The sequence below is a fragment of the Microcaecilia unicolor genome, chromosome 11 (genome assembly GCF_901765095.1).
Source record: "Microcaecilia unicolor chromosome 11, aMicUni1.1, whole genome shotgun sequence".
Lineage (NCBI taxonomy): Eukaryota > Metazoa > Chordata > Amphibia > Gymnophiona > Siphonopidae > Microcaecilia > Microcaecilia unicolor.
The window spans coordinates 110,350,827-110,365,855 of NC_044041.1; the positions used below are offsets into that span (position 1 = coordinate 110,350,827).

General features: G+C 44.4%; 1 protein-coding gene across 3 annotated transcripts in view; it reads right to left on the reverse strand.

Moving 5' to 3' along the window:
• Window positions 1–15,029, reverse strand: part of EML3 (EMAP like 3) — a 160,720-nt gene that overhangs the window by 16,754 nt on the left and 128,937 nt on the right. The gene's annotated exons all lie outside the window — the stretch shown is intronic.

A 15,029-nucleotide genomic window follows, 5' to 3' on the forward strand; every position in this document is an offset into this window, starting at 1 on the left:
TCCCTGCCTTTCTCAGGGCACAGACCGTAAAAGAATCAAAACAAGCTTCAACTGCCACAGAACACGGCTGCCAGACTGAAATTTTATCAAATGAGGTTTACTCATGTAACTGCTTTACTTTTTTCCTTGCACTGGCTGCCTGTTAATGTCCATGTCGATTTAAACTATCTTGGTTTGTTTTTAGTTTATACCACCAAATAATGGATATCAAGATGGTTTACAAAAAAGGTATAAGTAAACTGTAATAAATATAAAAGAAAACAATGAAAACAAACAGATTCAAGAAGAGACAATAAACATGAGGGAAGGGGAGAGGAAAGTACAACAAAAAAACAGCCTTTATAATTAAATGGTAAGACAAATGAATACAACAGGGACTGGAAAGGAAAAAAGGAAAGAGATAAAATCTGGAGGAGGGGGGATTGAAAAGTGTGTCTAAAATGCTAACTGTTTATGGCAGTCTTGAACTTAGGCCTAGAAGGACTAGATTGCAGGTCAGGGGGAAGATTATTCCAGAGTGATGGAGCACAATAGCAGAAAGCTGTCTAGAAGTTAAGAGAAACTCAGATGAGTGAGGGAACAACCAAACAGTTGATTCCAGAAGATATGAGTGAATGATATGCCCTATAAAGAGTAAGATGTTACAATATAGGCTCACAGCCCACATAACTCCTTAATTCTATAAAATTCACCAAAATTGCATGCACAAATTTGGGAGTGTACTCAATTTGCGAATGCAATTTAATTGAATAACGAGCTAATTAGCACCAATAATTGTTTTTTTTAACAAGCAATCCCTGGGATTAATTTTAAAGTTGTATTGTTGACATTTAAGTTACTATCAGGCTCATTTTCAAAAGAGATGGACATCCATCTTTCGACATAAATCGGAACATGGACGTCCATCTCCCAGAGACGTCCAAATTGGTATAATCGAAACCTGATTTTGAAAGTCTCTAACTGAAGTCTGTCGCAAGGACGTCCAAATTTCAAGGGGGCATGTTGGAGGCATGGTGAAGACGGGACTTGGGCGTGCCTAACGGACGTCTTTGAGCCACAATCAAAAAAAGGAGGGACGTCCTAAAGTAAAACTTGGACGTTTTTGCCCGGACATGTTTTTTTTACGAATAAGGCACAAAAAGGTGACCAAATGACCTCCTGTTAGTCCCCCAGTGGTCACTAACCCCCTCCCACCCTCAAAAAACATCTTTAAAAATATTTCATGCCAGCCTCTATGCCAGCCTCAGATGTCATACTCAGGTCCATGACAGCACATGCAGGTCCCTGGAGTAGTTTTAGTGGGTGCAGTGCACTTCAGATAGGCGGACCCAGGCCCATACCCCCCCTACCTGTTACATTTGTGGAGGAAACAGCGAGCCCTCCAAAACCCACCACAAATCAACTGTACCCACATCTAGATGCCCCCTTTCACCTGGGAGCAATTTATGAAGTCCACTGCAGTGCCCCCTAGGGTGCCTGGTTGGTGTCCTGGCATGTCAGAGGGACCAGTGGACTACAAATGCTGGCTCCTCCCACATCAAAATGACTTGCATTTGGACATTTTTGATATGGACGTCTTTGGTTTCGAAAATCGCCGAAAGTCAAAGACGTCCATGTCTAAGGATGTCCATCTTTAAGGACATCCAAATCCAAGGACATCCTTGGTATTTTCGAAACGAAAGATGGACGTCCATCTTTTTTCGAAAATACAGTTTTCCCTGCCCCCCCAGATCTGGACGTTTTACAAAGACGTCCAAATCCCAACTTGGACATTTCTTTCGAAAATGCCCCTCTATATGACCAAACACCAGTTTGCTTAGCCAGAACTTTGAAGACCTATATTCCTGCTTGTGTCCCGCCCTCGCGGAAATAGGAAGTTACTTCAGAGGAGGGCGGGACACAATGAGAGAAGGCCTGACGAGGCGATCCACTTCTTTTACAGGCAGAGGCGCATTTACTGCATGCTAGAGCTGCCGCCGATTCAGCGATTTTTAAACTGCAGCAGGTCGGGGGGCTGACGAAGGAGCTGACTGCGGTGCCAGCAGCCTTTCGGTCAGGCGCAGCGGAAGCGGAGCAACCCCCTCGCTCTTACACTTGGGGCGCCGCCAATTCAACGATTTTTAAACTGCAGCGCAGCCGGTCAGGTGGCAGAGAGAAGGGGGCTGTTGAGGGAGCTGACGGTAGGCAGGTGGGGACTGGGTTGGGGGATGGGCTCAAATGGGAGAAGGGGACTGGTTGGGGTGCTCAAATGGGAGAAGGGGACTGGGTCAGGGGGGGCTCAGATGAGAAACGGGGGCTGGAGCTGGAACTGGGGTCTGAGAAGGGAGGGAGAATGGGGCCATGCCTGGGACAGGGGCAGGTGGGACAATGGGTCTGGGGCTGAAAAGGAGGGTAGGTGAGAAAATGGGTCTGGAGCTGAAAAGGGGGGCCCTAATGCAAGGCAGGTAGATTAAGGGTACTGGAACTGGGGGCTGAAAAGGAGGGTAGGTGGAATAAGGGGGCTAGTACTGGAACTGGGGGCTGAAAATGGGCAGGGGATGAAACTGTGGGAACTGGGGGCTGAAAGGGGGACAGGGAGAAGTGGCTGGGGCTGAAGCTTTGGACTGGTGGGAGAAAGGGCTGGGGCTGAAACTGGGGACTGGTGGGATAGTGGGGCTGAAAAGGAGGGGACAGGTGGGAGATATGGGCTGGGGCTGGAACTAGGAACAGGTGGGATAATGGGGCTGGAACTGGGGGCTGAAAAGAGGGGGCAGAGAGAGAGAGAGAGAGAGAGGACAGATCATGGATGGAAGGGGAAGATAGAGGAAGGGCAGACCCTGGATGGATGGGAAAGGGAGGGCAAATGGTGGATCGAAGGGGCAGAGAGAAAGGGACGACAGTGGATGGAAGGGGGAGAGAGAGAGGGCAGACAGGGGCAGATGGTGGATGGAAGGGGCAGAGATAAAGGGCAGATGCTAGATGGAAGGGAGAGAGAGAGCAGATAGTAGTTGGAAGGGGCAGAGGGAGAGAGAGGGCAGATGGTAGATGGAGGGGACAGGGGAGAGAGGGCAGTGGATGGCAGGGGCAGGGAGAGAGAGAAGGTAGTCACTGGATGGTAGGGAAAGAGCGAAAACAGATACTGGATGGAAGGGAGACAGTGAAACGAAGATGAGGAAAGCAGAAACCAGAGACAACAAACTGTAAATAAAATACATTTTTTTCTTTTTTTGCTTTAGGATAAAGTAGTATTGTAGCTGTGTTAATAAATGTTTATAAACAGAACATGGAAATAAGGTAATCTTTTTATTGGACTAATTTTAATACATTTTGACTAATCACAGCGCGTGTCAGCTAAACGTGCTGTGATTCACGGAGAGAGACCTGGAGGGGGGCATAATTGAAAGGGACGTCCAAATAGTTTTTTTATTTGGACGTCCTCGCAGAAGAACACCCATCACAAGAAAATCTGGGGAAAAACGTCCAATTGCTCGTCAGGGCCGTCCTTTTTTGTATGTTTCAGTGAAGGACGTCCATGTTAGGCGTCCTCGCACGTCCCGATGCCGGTGGTGGTAATTGGTGCAACTCTCTCCCTCCGCGGCTCTAACAAGTGCTCGTCAGGGACGTCCTTTTTGGATGTCTTTGGCATGCGCAGAGCAGCCAGCTTAACGCTTGGCTGCTCTGCGCATGCTCGACTGGCCGACTGGCTTCCGAGGGAATAGAGAATGCAAGTGAGCTACAACGAGCAGCTCATTTGCATTCCATTTCCTTGATGCATGGCCGTTCCCTACCGATTCGCTATGGAATCGGTAAGGGAACGGCTCTTCCGAGGACTTTAGTGCATCTAGCCCTCAGTCCCATCAGGTTTTCAGTGTATCCAAAATGAATTTGCAGGAGATAGATTTACAGGATACCCTGAAAGCCTGATGGGACTAGGTGTGCCTCAATAACTGGGATGAGAAGCACTGCCTTAGGGATCAGTCCTGGGGCCAGTTTGTTTATTTATTCTGTGCAGTGGACTTTGATCTTGGGGAACTGGGTTCAATTCCCACTGCAGCTCCTTGTGACTCTGGGCAAGTCACTTAACCCTCCATTGCCCCACGTACAAATAAGTACCTGTATATACTATGTAAACCGCTTTGAATGTAGTTGCAAAAACCACAGAAAGGCGGTATATCAAGACCCATTTCCCTTTCCCTTTATTCAATGTTTGATATACTGCCATATTGCAAATAACTTCAAAGCAGTGCACAGACTTAAAAGGTGTGCAGCAGCAAAGTGAAAAGCAATCAGCATAGTCAAACCACACATTACTAAAGCACATTTGGAAGGCGGATGGAGAGCACAATATCAAGAAACCTTAGACATTCAAACATATAATTGAACATGATAGGGCCATATAAGAGTAAACGGGGAAAACCTGCTAATGTACTAGCAGTGGCTGAGGAAATCTACTTGAAGGCCCAGGAAAATAACCAGGTCTTTAGGGCAGATTTTAAGACTGTTCAATTGCTCTGGGGGTCTTTTTCAAAAATTAATTGGGTGGTAAGCCCAGCGTGGGCTTACCACTTGCTAATCCGGAACTACCATCAGTCAAACGAGGATGCCGGAGGTAGTTCTGGCTGGAGCGCGCACCATTTCCAGCGCTCCAGAAATTGTTTTTTTCTGTAGAGCAGCACTAACCCGGTGGTAACTGGACATTGCTGCGCACTGCTCGGTTACTGCCAGGTTACCGTAGAAGCCTTTACTGCCACCTCAGTGGGTGGCGATGCACTCCCCTCCGCCTGGCCATGTGGTAAGCATTATCTTACCACATGGCCTTTTTTTTTTAGGCATTTTATCTGCTGTGGTAAAAAGGGCCCTAGTTTGTGGGAAAAATGGCTCCCGACTTTACCGCAGGCCCTTTTCCCCGCAGTTTAATAAAAGGACCCCTCTGAGAGCAATACAGCAGAGGTGTTAGAGGGAAAAGTTTGCCTTTTCGTGGATGACAAAAAGATCTGCAACACAGTGGACATACATGAGGGAGTAGACAGATGATGAAAACCTCATGAAAAGCTCCTGGTTGTCAGTGTTTTAAAGAGAACCAAGTTACCAACTGCTAGACCGAAATAGAGAACCAAAACTTTATCAATGGAATGGAAGTTCTAGAACTAGGGAATCACAATAGGAAGCTTGGGGGGGGGGGGGGGGGGGGGGACTCAGGAACAAGGTCAGAAATGGTGGTGGTGGGAATTGGAATATCCCCCCTGGAAGAGGGAGCAGACACACAAAACAGTAAAAAAAAATTGAAACGTGTGGGATAAATATGGAGAATCCCTATTGGTAAGAGGATGGGAAAAAGTGAGCAAATTACAGCTCTCCTTTGATCTGGCTGCAATGCCACTTAAGGTTTCATGTTCATCTTCATCAAAGAATATTCTAGAATAGGAGCCGAGGTTACCTTTGTCATCCACAATCACAGATGTCCTCCACAGGTGTTAAATGGGGTCAAAGGAGAACATGACATAAAATTCAGCAGGAAAACTAGTGAATTGATGTGTATCTCTGGAAATCAGGATAAAAAGAGCCCCAAACTGGAAGAACCTTGGCCCAGATGGAGTGTCCAACTTTGGCTCAAACAATTAACATCCCTTCACCAAGACATGGCAAACTGTGTCAGGGCCCTGCCGTGACTCCTGCCCTGCACCCCGACCCTCATCGCACTCATCTTTGTCTGCCTTGTTCCAGAACCTGCCTTACTGAGCCTTGTGTGTCTTCAGCCCTGCCTGTCTCCACCCTTGCTAAGTCTTGCCTTGGACCCAGCTTGCCTTGCCTTGGACCTAACTTGCCATGCCTTGGACCCTGTCTTGCCTTGCCCTGGACCTAGCCTTGCCTTGCCTAGAGCTTGCTTTGTCTTGCCTTGTCTAGACCTTGCCTTGCTCCAAGCCCTGCCTTGCCTCCAACTTCTAGTCTTGCCTTGCCTCTGTGTCCCTGTCTTGCCTGTGTTTCCAAGTCCCAACCTTGTCTGTTTTGTCTCTTGTCCTGTCCGGTTCTGTCCAGATCGAGTTCTTGCCCTGCCCTACCCTGTCTGGCCTCAGTTGTAACCTTGTTTCCTAGTCTTGCCTTGTCCTCTCTGGGTCAATTTCTAGCCTCTTTGCCTTGCTTTACCTTGCCTTTTCCTGCCTTGCTCCTGTCCTGTCTACCTGGTTCTGCCTAGTCTTGTCCAATAGATGCCAACAGAATATATGAGCATTATGATTCTAATAACATCGTGAGAAAAGAGCAGAAGGGCAATAAGAGAGGAGCATATGGAACAAAAGATCAGCTTTTGCTAAATAAAGCTATCATGACTAGTACTACGAAAAGTAGAAATCTCATTGTAGCCTGGATTCATTAAAGGGAATCTTTGATAGTGCCCTACACTCCTGGATATTATATTGCCTGGAAATGTACAAAATAAACACCAAACTGATCGACTACATTAACTTCACCATAAAAATGTGGTAAACCACACTCTATCTACACTATTAAAATGGAAAGTATATCATTCCTAATATCAGGATTCAGCCAGGAATATTTCGGGAGACTCTTCATCACCACTCTTGTTGTGTATAGCAAATCCTGGACCTGGTAAAGACTTGGAGGTTGCATCATACCTGCTGTTTATAGAAGACTTTAAGTTTTACAGTTCCAGCAATCACCATTTGGCAGAACAACTTTGTTTAGTGAAAAGTTTTTCAGATGACATCAGGATGACTTCTGGCCTGGATAAATGTGTTAAAGCAATTTTCCTAGGAGGGAAGTTAAGTAAAACTGGAAACATTTCTCTGACTGATGATTGTGCAATCAAGGAACTTGAATAGGAAGAGGTATATAAATATCTAGGAGCTGAGGAAGGAGCAACAATCCGCAATAAAGTACTGAGAGAAAAGACTAGCAAAGAGTATTACAGGAGATTAAAACTGATACTGAAAACTACTACTACTACTACTATTTAGCATTTCTATAGCGCTACAAGGCATACGCAGCGCTGTACAAACATAGAAGAAAGACAGTCCCTGCTCAAAGAGCTTACAATCTAATAGACAAAAAATAAATAAAGTAAGCAAATCAAATCAATTAATGTGAACGGGAAGGAAGAGAGGAGGGTAGGTGGAGGCGAGTGGTTACAAGTGGTTACGAGTCAAAAGCAATGTTAAAGAGGTGGGTTTTCAGTCTAGATTTAAAGGTGGCCAAGGATGGGGCAAGACGTAGGGGCTCAGGAAGTTTATTCCAGGCGTAGGGTGCAGCGAGACAGAAGGCACGAAGTCTGGAGTTGGCAGTAGTGGAGAAGGGAACAGATAAGAAGGATTTATCCATGGAGCGGAGTGCACGGGAAGGGGTGTAGGGAAGGACGAGTGTGGAGAGATACTGGGGAGCAGCAGAGTGAGTACATTTATAGGTTAGTAGAAGAAGTTTGAACAGGATGCGAAAACGGATAGGGAGCCAGTGAAGGGTCTTGAGGAGAGGGGTAGTATGAGTAAAGCGACCCTGGCGGAAGATGAGACGGGCAGCAGAGTTTTGAACTGACTGGAGAGGGGAGAGGTGACTAAGTGGGAGGCCAGCAAGAAGCAGATTGCAGTAGTCTAAACGAGAGGTGACAAGGGTGTGGATGAGGGTTTTGGTAGAGTGCTCGGAAAGAAAGGGGCGGATTTTACGGATGTTGTAAAGAAAGAAACGACAGGTCTTGGCGGTCTGCTGGATATGAGCAGAGAAGGAGAGAGAAGAGTCAAAGATGACCCCAAGGTTTCGAGCTGAGGAGACAGGGAGAATGAGAGAGCCATCAACAGAAATAGAAAACGGGGGGAGTGGGGAGGTGGGTTTGGGGGGGAAAATGAGAAGCTCGGTTTTGGTCATATTTAATTTCAGGTGGCGTTGAGACATCCAGGCAGCAATGTCAGACAAGCACGCTGAAACTTTGGTTTGGATGCAAGGTGAGATATCAGGGGTAGAAAGGTAGATTTGGGAGTCATCAGCATAGAGGTGGTAGGAAAAGCCATGGGATGAGATTAATGAACCAAGGGAAGAAGTGTAGATAGAAAAGAGGAGGGGACCAAGAACAGAACCCTGAGGTACGCCGACAGGCAGAGGGATAGAAGTAGAAGAGGATCCACCAGAGTGAACACTAAAGGTGCGGAGGGAGAGGTAGGAAGAGAACCAGGAAAGGACAGAGCCCTGGAATCCAAGTGAGGACAGGGTATCGAGAAGTATGCTGTGATCGACAGTGTCAAAAGCAGCGGAAAGATCAAGAAGAATGAGGATGGAATATTGACCTCTGGATTTAGCCAGTAATAGGTCATTGGAGACTTTAGTAAGCGCAGTTTCGGTTGAGTGGAGAGGGCGAAAACCAGATTGTAATGGGTCAAGAATAGCATGTGAGGAGAGAAAATCAAGGCAGCGGCGGTGAACAGCACGCTCAAGTAATTTGGAGAGAAAAGGAAGGAGGGAGATGGGTCGGTAATTAGAGGGACAAGTAGGGTCAAGTGAAGGCTTCTTAAGGAGAGGTGTGACCACAGCATGTTTAAAGGCAGCAGGGACAGTGCTCTAACGTCAAAGAATAAAATACAAACCATCAAACTTGTGATTCCTGTACTCAGTACCTACTATGCGCATCCATTTACATCAATGAAAATGCTGCGTAAATCTTGGCACATAGATTTAGACACATTGGGCCATATTATATAACTACATACGTAAATTATGGCACACCCACGAAATGCCCATTTCCCCACCTATAACTATGCCCCTTTTTGCCTGTGTGCGTTAGAAGTTCGGCTCACATCGTCACAGAATACGCTTAGCGAGTTGTGTGTGTAAATCTAATTAGTGTCATTAGTGCTCATTTTTGCTTGTTAAGTGCCATTATCGGTGAACATTAGCTTGTTAGGCTTGTTAAGTTACACGCATTGTTATAGAATCCACTTGGATTTCAGCGCCGATCTCTAGGTGCGCTACATAGAATCTGGGGAATTATACTTGGAACCACCTTTTTACTGCCTTGTAATCAAACTTTATTTGAGTCTTTTTGAGTTGCCACACTGCTCCTTTTGTTCTCTGCATTCATTTTGCAGTTGGTTATTGCTTCTCTTTTTTTCTGTTTCCAATACAGGAATGGAGCCAACAGAATATGCCAAGCAAGACAAAAAACTTTTTAAAGAAGTAGATCAGCGAACAAGGAAAAACGAATGCCAAATGCATAAATACAGTGGGAAATATAAAGTGTTACTCCAGGAATCATATGTGGATCACGCCCAGACACATGAATGGTTAAGGAGAGGAGAACTGAAATCTAAGGATGAGAGATTGACAGTTGCAGTCCAAGACAGTGGATTACGGGCTAGATGGTTCACAGCAAGCACTGAGAAAACTGGTACAAGTGACAGTTGTAGATTCTGTCAAAAAAAAAGAGCTGGAAACAATTACTCATAGCTGGCTGCAAAGTGCCGATGGTGAAACCTTTATAGAGAAAGGCACAAGGCACATCTCATCGATTGGAAACTCTGTAAACATTACAACATCACTGTATCGGAAAAGCATTGGAATCATGACCCTAAGAGAACTGTGGAAAACAAAGAGGTTATGATCACCTGGGACATCCCTATCCCAACTAATAAAGAGTTGGATGCACAAAAACCAAACATAGTGGTAAAAGAGAAAAACACCAGGCAGCACCCTCATTTTCAAGATACTATTTGGGATGGCACCTGAATACATGCAAGACATTATCGAATGAGCTCCAAGAAGTGCAAGCCCAGAAACCAGAAGTTACCTGCTTCTCCATCTACCCAACTGTAGAAGCATAGAGGCATATTTTCAAAGCACTTTGGGAGGCTAAGTTCCATAGGTTTCTATGGAACTTTGGGAGGCTAAGTGCTTTGAAAATATGCCTCTTAATGTACAAAACCATCTACACAGAAGGATTTAGCTACTTGGGCTCCAAATGGTGGAACTCCATACCGAAAATCATAAGAAGTATCACTAACTATCTACAATTTAGAAAATAACTGAAAACCTACCTCTTCAAAAATTTCTACAGCTAACCACACAAGCTATCGATGACCTCCCTATGCAATAAATGTAACACACTAATGTAATATTACCAAATGTAAACTGTAAGCCACTTTGAACCGAAACCTGGTTTTGGATAACAAAGGGATGCAAGAATAAATAAATAAATAAATAAACAAACATCTTTTAGTCTCCTTTAGCAACATTAATACAAACACTAGCAATCACTTCATTTATTTCTTCAGATGACATCTGGCTTCTCTGCACATTAGTTCCAACATTATCTTGCACTGTTTAAGCACTGAAAACCACAGAAGCACCAAGAGCCTTAGGAAAAAGGAACACGATTCTTTATTAACAACTGTTGATAATGCAAGATAGACCCGATACGGGCCGTGTTTCGGCGCCTAGCGCCTGCATCAGGAGTCTGTATTAAACATATATAAACATATCAATCAAAACGACAATACTTAAAAACAGATAAAAACATGTAGATTTAAATTGTTTGAAACAATAACTAAAAAAACATTAATTAAAAAACAATTAAAAACAATAAGGCTCTTGGTTCCCATTTTCCCAAGGCTCTTGGTGCTTCTGTGGTTTTCTGTACTTTTTGTACTTTGGACCCTCTCTGTACTGTTGACTGTTCAAGCACTGAACAGAAAACCACACATCACTACAGCCTGGTTATGCTCTCATAAACTAAAACTAAATTTTAATACAACCAAAGCCTTCAGCTTTTCCTGAAAATCAGATGTAATGTTGCCAAACCCATTATTAATTGATGGTACCAAAATTTAAATAGCTAATTTTTTAAACAATCTTGGGATCATTATCAATGATCATTTGAACTTTCAATTACACATTTCATCAGTTGTGAAAAAAAATATTTTTTCAAATTGAGGAAAATCTATTCTGTTAGGTCATGCTTTAAAAAAAACCACTTTGTATACTGCTTCATTAGTTAGTTTTGGAACATTGAGATTACTGCAACGCTCTTTTTCAAGGTCTTCATCTGGCTGACATCAAGAGATTGCAACTTATCAGAACACTGCTATCAAAATGATTGCAGGAGCAAAACGCTGGGATCATGTTAGATCACTTCTGAAATCAGAATATTGGCTACCAGTATCAGTGAAGATCCCATACAAAATTCTTTCACTAGTGCATAACATACAGAATAGTGGATTCCCTTTATTTCTACTTCATTTACTTATTCCTTATACATCACTAGTAAAAAAGGCCCGTTTCTGACACAAATGAAACGGGCGCTAGCAAGGTTTTCCTCAGAGTGTGTATGTTTGAGAGAGTGTGGGTAAGAGTGACTCTGTGTGTGAGAGAGAGAGAGAGAGAGAGAGCTTGTGACTCTGGGCCAGTCACTTAACCCTCCATTGCCCAAGGTACAAATAAGTACCTGTATACAATATGTAAGCCTGCCATGAGTGGGAAAGCGTGGGGTACAAAAACAAAAACAATATGCGAGTGTGTGTGTGTGTGACAGAGAGAGAGTGAGACTGGGTGCGAGTGTGTTTGTGAGAGAGAGAGTTCCAGGGTCCCCCCTCCCTCCCACCCTCTGAGTTCCAGGGTCGTCCCCCCCTCTGAGTTCCAGGGTTGGTGTCCCCCTCCCTCCCTCCAAGTTCCAGGGTCGTTGCCTCTCTCCCTGCCTCCGAGTTCCAGGGTCGTCCCCCTCCCTGCCTCCCTCCGAGTTTCAGGGTCCCCTCCCTCCCCTGCATTATGCTCTCTCCCCTGCATTCATCCATATGCAGGCAACGTCCTCTGTGCCCTGCCCCCTCCATCCATCCATGTGCAGCATCTCTCCCCTGCCCCCTCCACCTCCCTCCGAGTTCCAGGCCCCCCTTCCTTCCCCTCCGAGTTCCAGTGTCCCCCTGCCTCCCTCCCTCCCATTTCCAGGGTCCCCCCTCCCTCTGTCCCTCCGTCCCTCCCTCCCAGTTCCAGGGTCCCATGGAACTGGGAGGGAGGGGGGACAGACAACATTGGAGGAGTGATGTCAGCAGGTGGCTACAATCCCAGTGACACACATTGGAACGTTGGAGGAGAACGTTGGAGGAGTGATGTCAGCAGGTGGTTACGATCCCAGTGAGACACACTGGAATGTTGGAGGAGCAAATTATTATATTAGATGTCACACTTTCCCCCGGATTCTATATAGTGCACCTAGAGATCTGCGCCGAAATCCAAGAGTATTCTGTAACAACATGCATAACTTAATTAGCTTAACAAGCCAATCAGCGTTGTTAACAGCACTTAACAATTAATAATGATTACTAATTGTCAATAATTAGAATTTATGCGCACAACTCCCTAAGCGTATTCTGTAACGCACTGTGCCTAAATTTTAATGTGTGCAGGTAAAAGGGCATGGTTCTAGGTGGGGAAATGGGCATTTCATGGGAATTTTACAATTTACGTGCATTGTTATGAAATATGGCCTTCTGCGCCAATATCTACTCATCGGGATTAATGCCACATTTTCATTGGTGTAAATGGAGGTGCATAGTTTTAGGCGCTAGGATATTAACTAAGTATATTCTATAAACTGTGCCTAAATCTAGGCGCCACTTATAGAACACGTTTAGGCGGAAATGTTTTCCACGCGGATTTTCTAGGCACCATGTATAGAATCTGGTCCTATATGTTCAACTCAGCAGAATCTATTAGTAATTCTGTCCTTTTGCCAAATTCAATTTATTTATATCTGTCCTTCAACATTCAGTGTCATTGGACCTACACTTTGGAAAAATTTGCCCCATCATTTGTGTTTTGAGGCCTCTTATCAAAAATTTAAAACAGGACTTATTTCATTGAGAAAACATTTAGGGGTCAATATTCAGCTGGTGGGCACTGGCATTCAATTTTCAGGTTTGCAGAGCCAGCTAACACATAGCCGGTTAAATGCAATATTCAGGACTTAACCAGCTATGGGTTACCACATAAAGATAGGACTGACTTTTATGCAGTCCACTTGGTTGGTTAAGCGCCGACTCTGCCCATCCCCCAAATGAGCTGGTTTTGAGTTCAGTGCTAACCAACTAAGTACGCTGAAAATGACTGGTTACTACTAATTATTTCTATAGTGCTACTAGACGTATGTAACAATGCAACCAAGGACTTAACCCGTACATCTATGCTGACGATGTCATGATATACATCCCATTCAAACAAGACATAACAGAAATCACAAATGAAATCACGCACAGCCTCCAAATAATGAACTCATGGGCGGACGCATTCCAACTAAAGCTAAACGCAGAAAAAACACAATGTCTCATCCTGTCCTCACAATACAACACAAACAAACCCTATACCATAAACACCCCAGACTACACACTTCCGGTCTCAGTCAGCCTGAAAACTCTGGGAGTCACAATTGACCGAAATCTCACACTCGAAGACCATGCAAAAAATACAGCAAAGAAAATGTTCTACTCAATGTGGAAACTTAAAAGAATCAAACCTTTCTTCCCAAGGGAAGTATTCCCCAGCCTGGTACAATCAATGGTGCTAAGTCATCTAGACTACTGCAATGCTATTTATGCCGGATGCAAAGAACAAATCATCAAGAAGCTTCAAACCGCTCAAAACACAGCAGCCAGACTCATATTTGGGAAAGCGAAATACGAAAGCGCCAAACCCCTAAGAGAAAAACTACACTGGCTCCCACTAAAAGAACGAATTGCGTTCAAAGTTTGCACCCTGGTCCACAAAATCGTCTACGGGGAAGCCCCGACCTACATGTCAGACCTTATAAACTTGCCTATTAGGAATGCAAAAAGATCATCACGCACATTCCTCAATCTCCACTATCCTAACTGTAAAGGGCTAAAATACAAATCCACATACGCGACCAGTTTCTCATACATCTGCACCCAGCTATGGAACGCACTACCGAAGGCCATAAAAGCAACGCAAGACCTAATCATCTTCCGAAGGCTACTGAAACAGATCTTTTCAAGAAGGCATACCATAAACATCCATCTTAAATACTAAATAATAACATTATACACGATCTATACAAAACCGAACTTCTATCGCACGACTGCTTAACCTCTTTGCTATTAATAATCAAGCACTACCACTTTAAACCTTATGTTGAATAGGGTCTCTCTACAGTTGATGACGTAATGTATGTTACAATCCAATTTATTACTCAGGAACCTTCTTGCAATACCATAATGTATTCTTCTCTACCATATATGTATGCACATGGTATATATATATTTTTTAATTTTTGTTACATTTGTACCCCGCGCTTTCCCACTCATGGCAGGCTCAATGTGGCAGACAATGGAGGGTTAAGTGACTTGCCCAGAGTCACAAGGAGCTGCCTGTGCCGGGAATTGAACTCAGTTCCTCAGTTCCCCAGGACCAAAGTCCACCACCCTAACCACTAGGCCACTCCTCCACTATATACCATAATCTGTTCCATTTATATTACGTTCCATGTATGTTACCATGTATGTATGCACCTTAACGCAATAACATTTGTAATTCTGTTACCCGGAAATGGCAACCGCCATTATGGCAAATGTAAGCCACATTGAGCCTGCAAATTGGTGGGAAAATGTGGGATACAAATGCTACAAATAAATGTACATATTATATACAGGTACTTTTTCTGTCCCTAGGGAGCTGATAATCTAAAGTTTTTTGTACCTGGGGCAATGGAAGGATAAGTGATTTGCTGAAGGTCACAAGGAGCTGCAGTGGGAATCAAACCCAGGTTGCCAGGATCAAAACCCACTGCACTAACCATTAGGCTACTCCTCCACTGATAACTGGCCATGAGCTGTTTCTGACCAGTTAAATGGCATTGAATATTGACCCCTTAATAATTAAGGCCATATCCTACATTAATCTGTGGGATGACAGCAGTGATGCCTGGATTGCAGTGCTCAGGATTTCAGAACTATTAATCTGATGCTTGTTCTATTCCATCTTCAAAAATAAAACCAGATATTCAATGCCGGTCACCATAAACGGCCCAGCATTGAATATCCAGGTTTAGC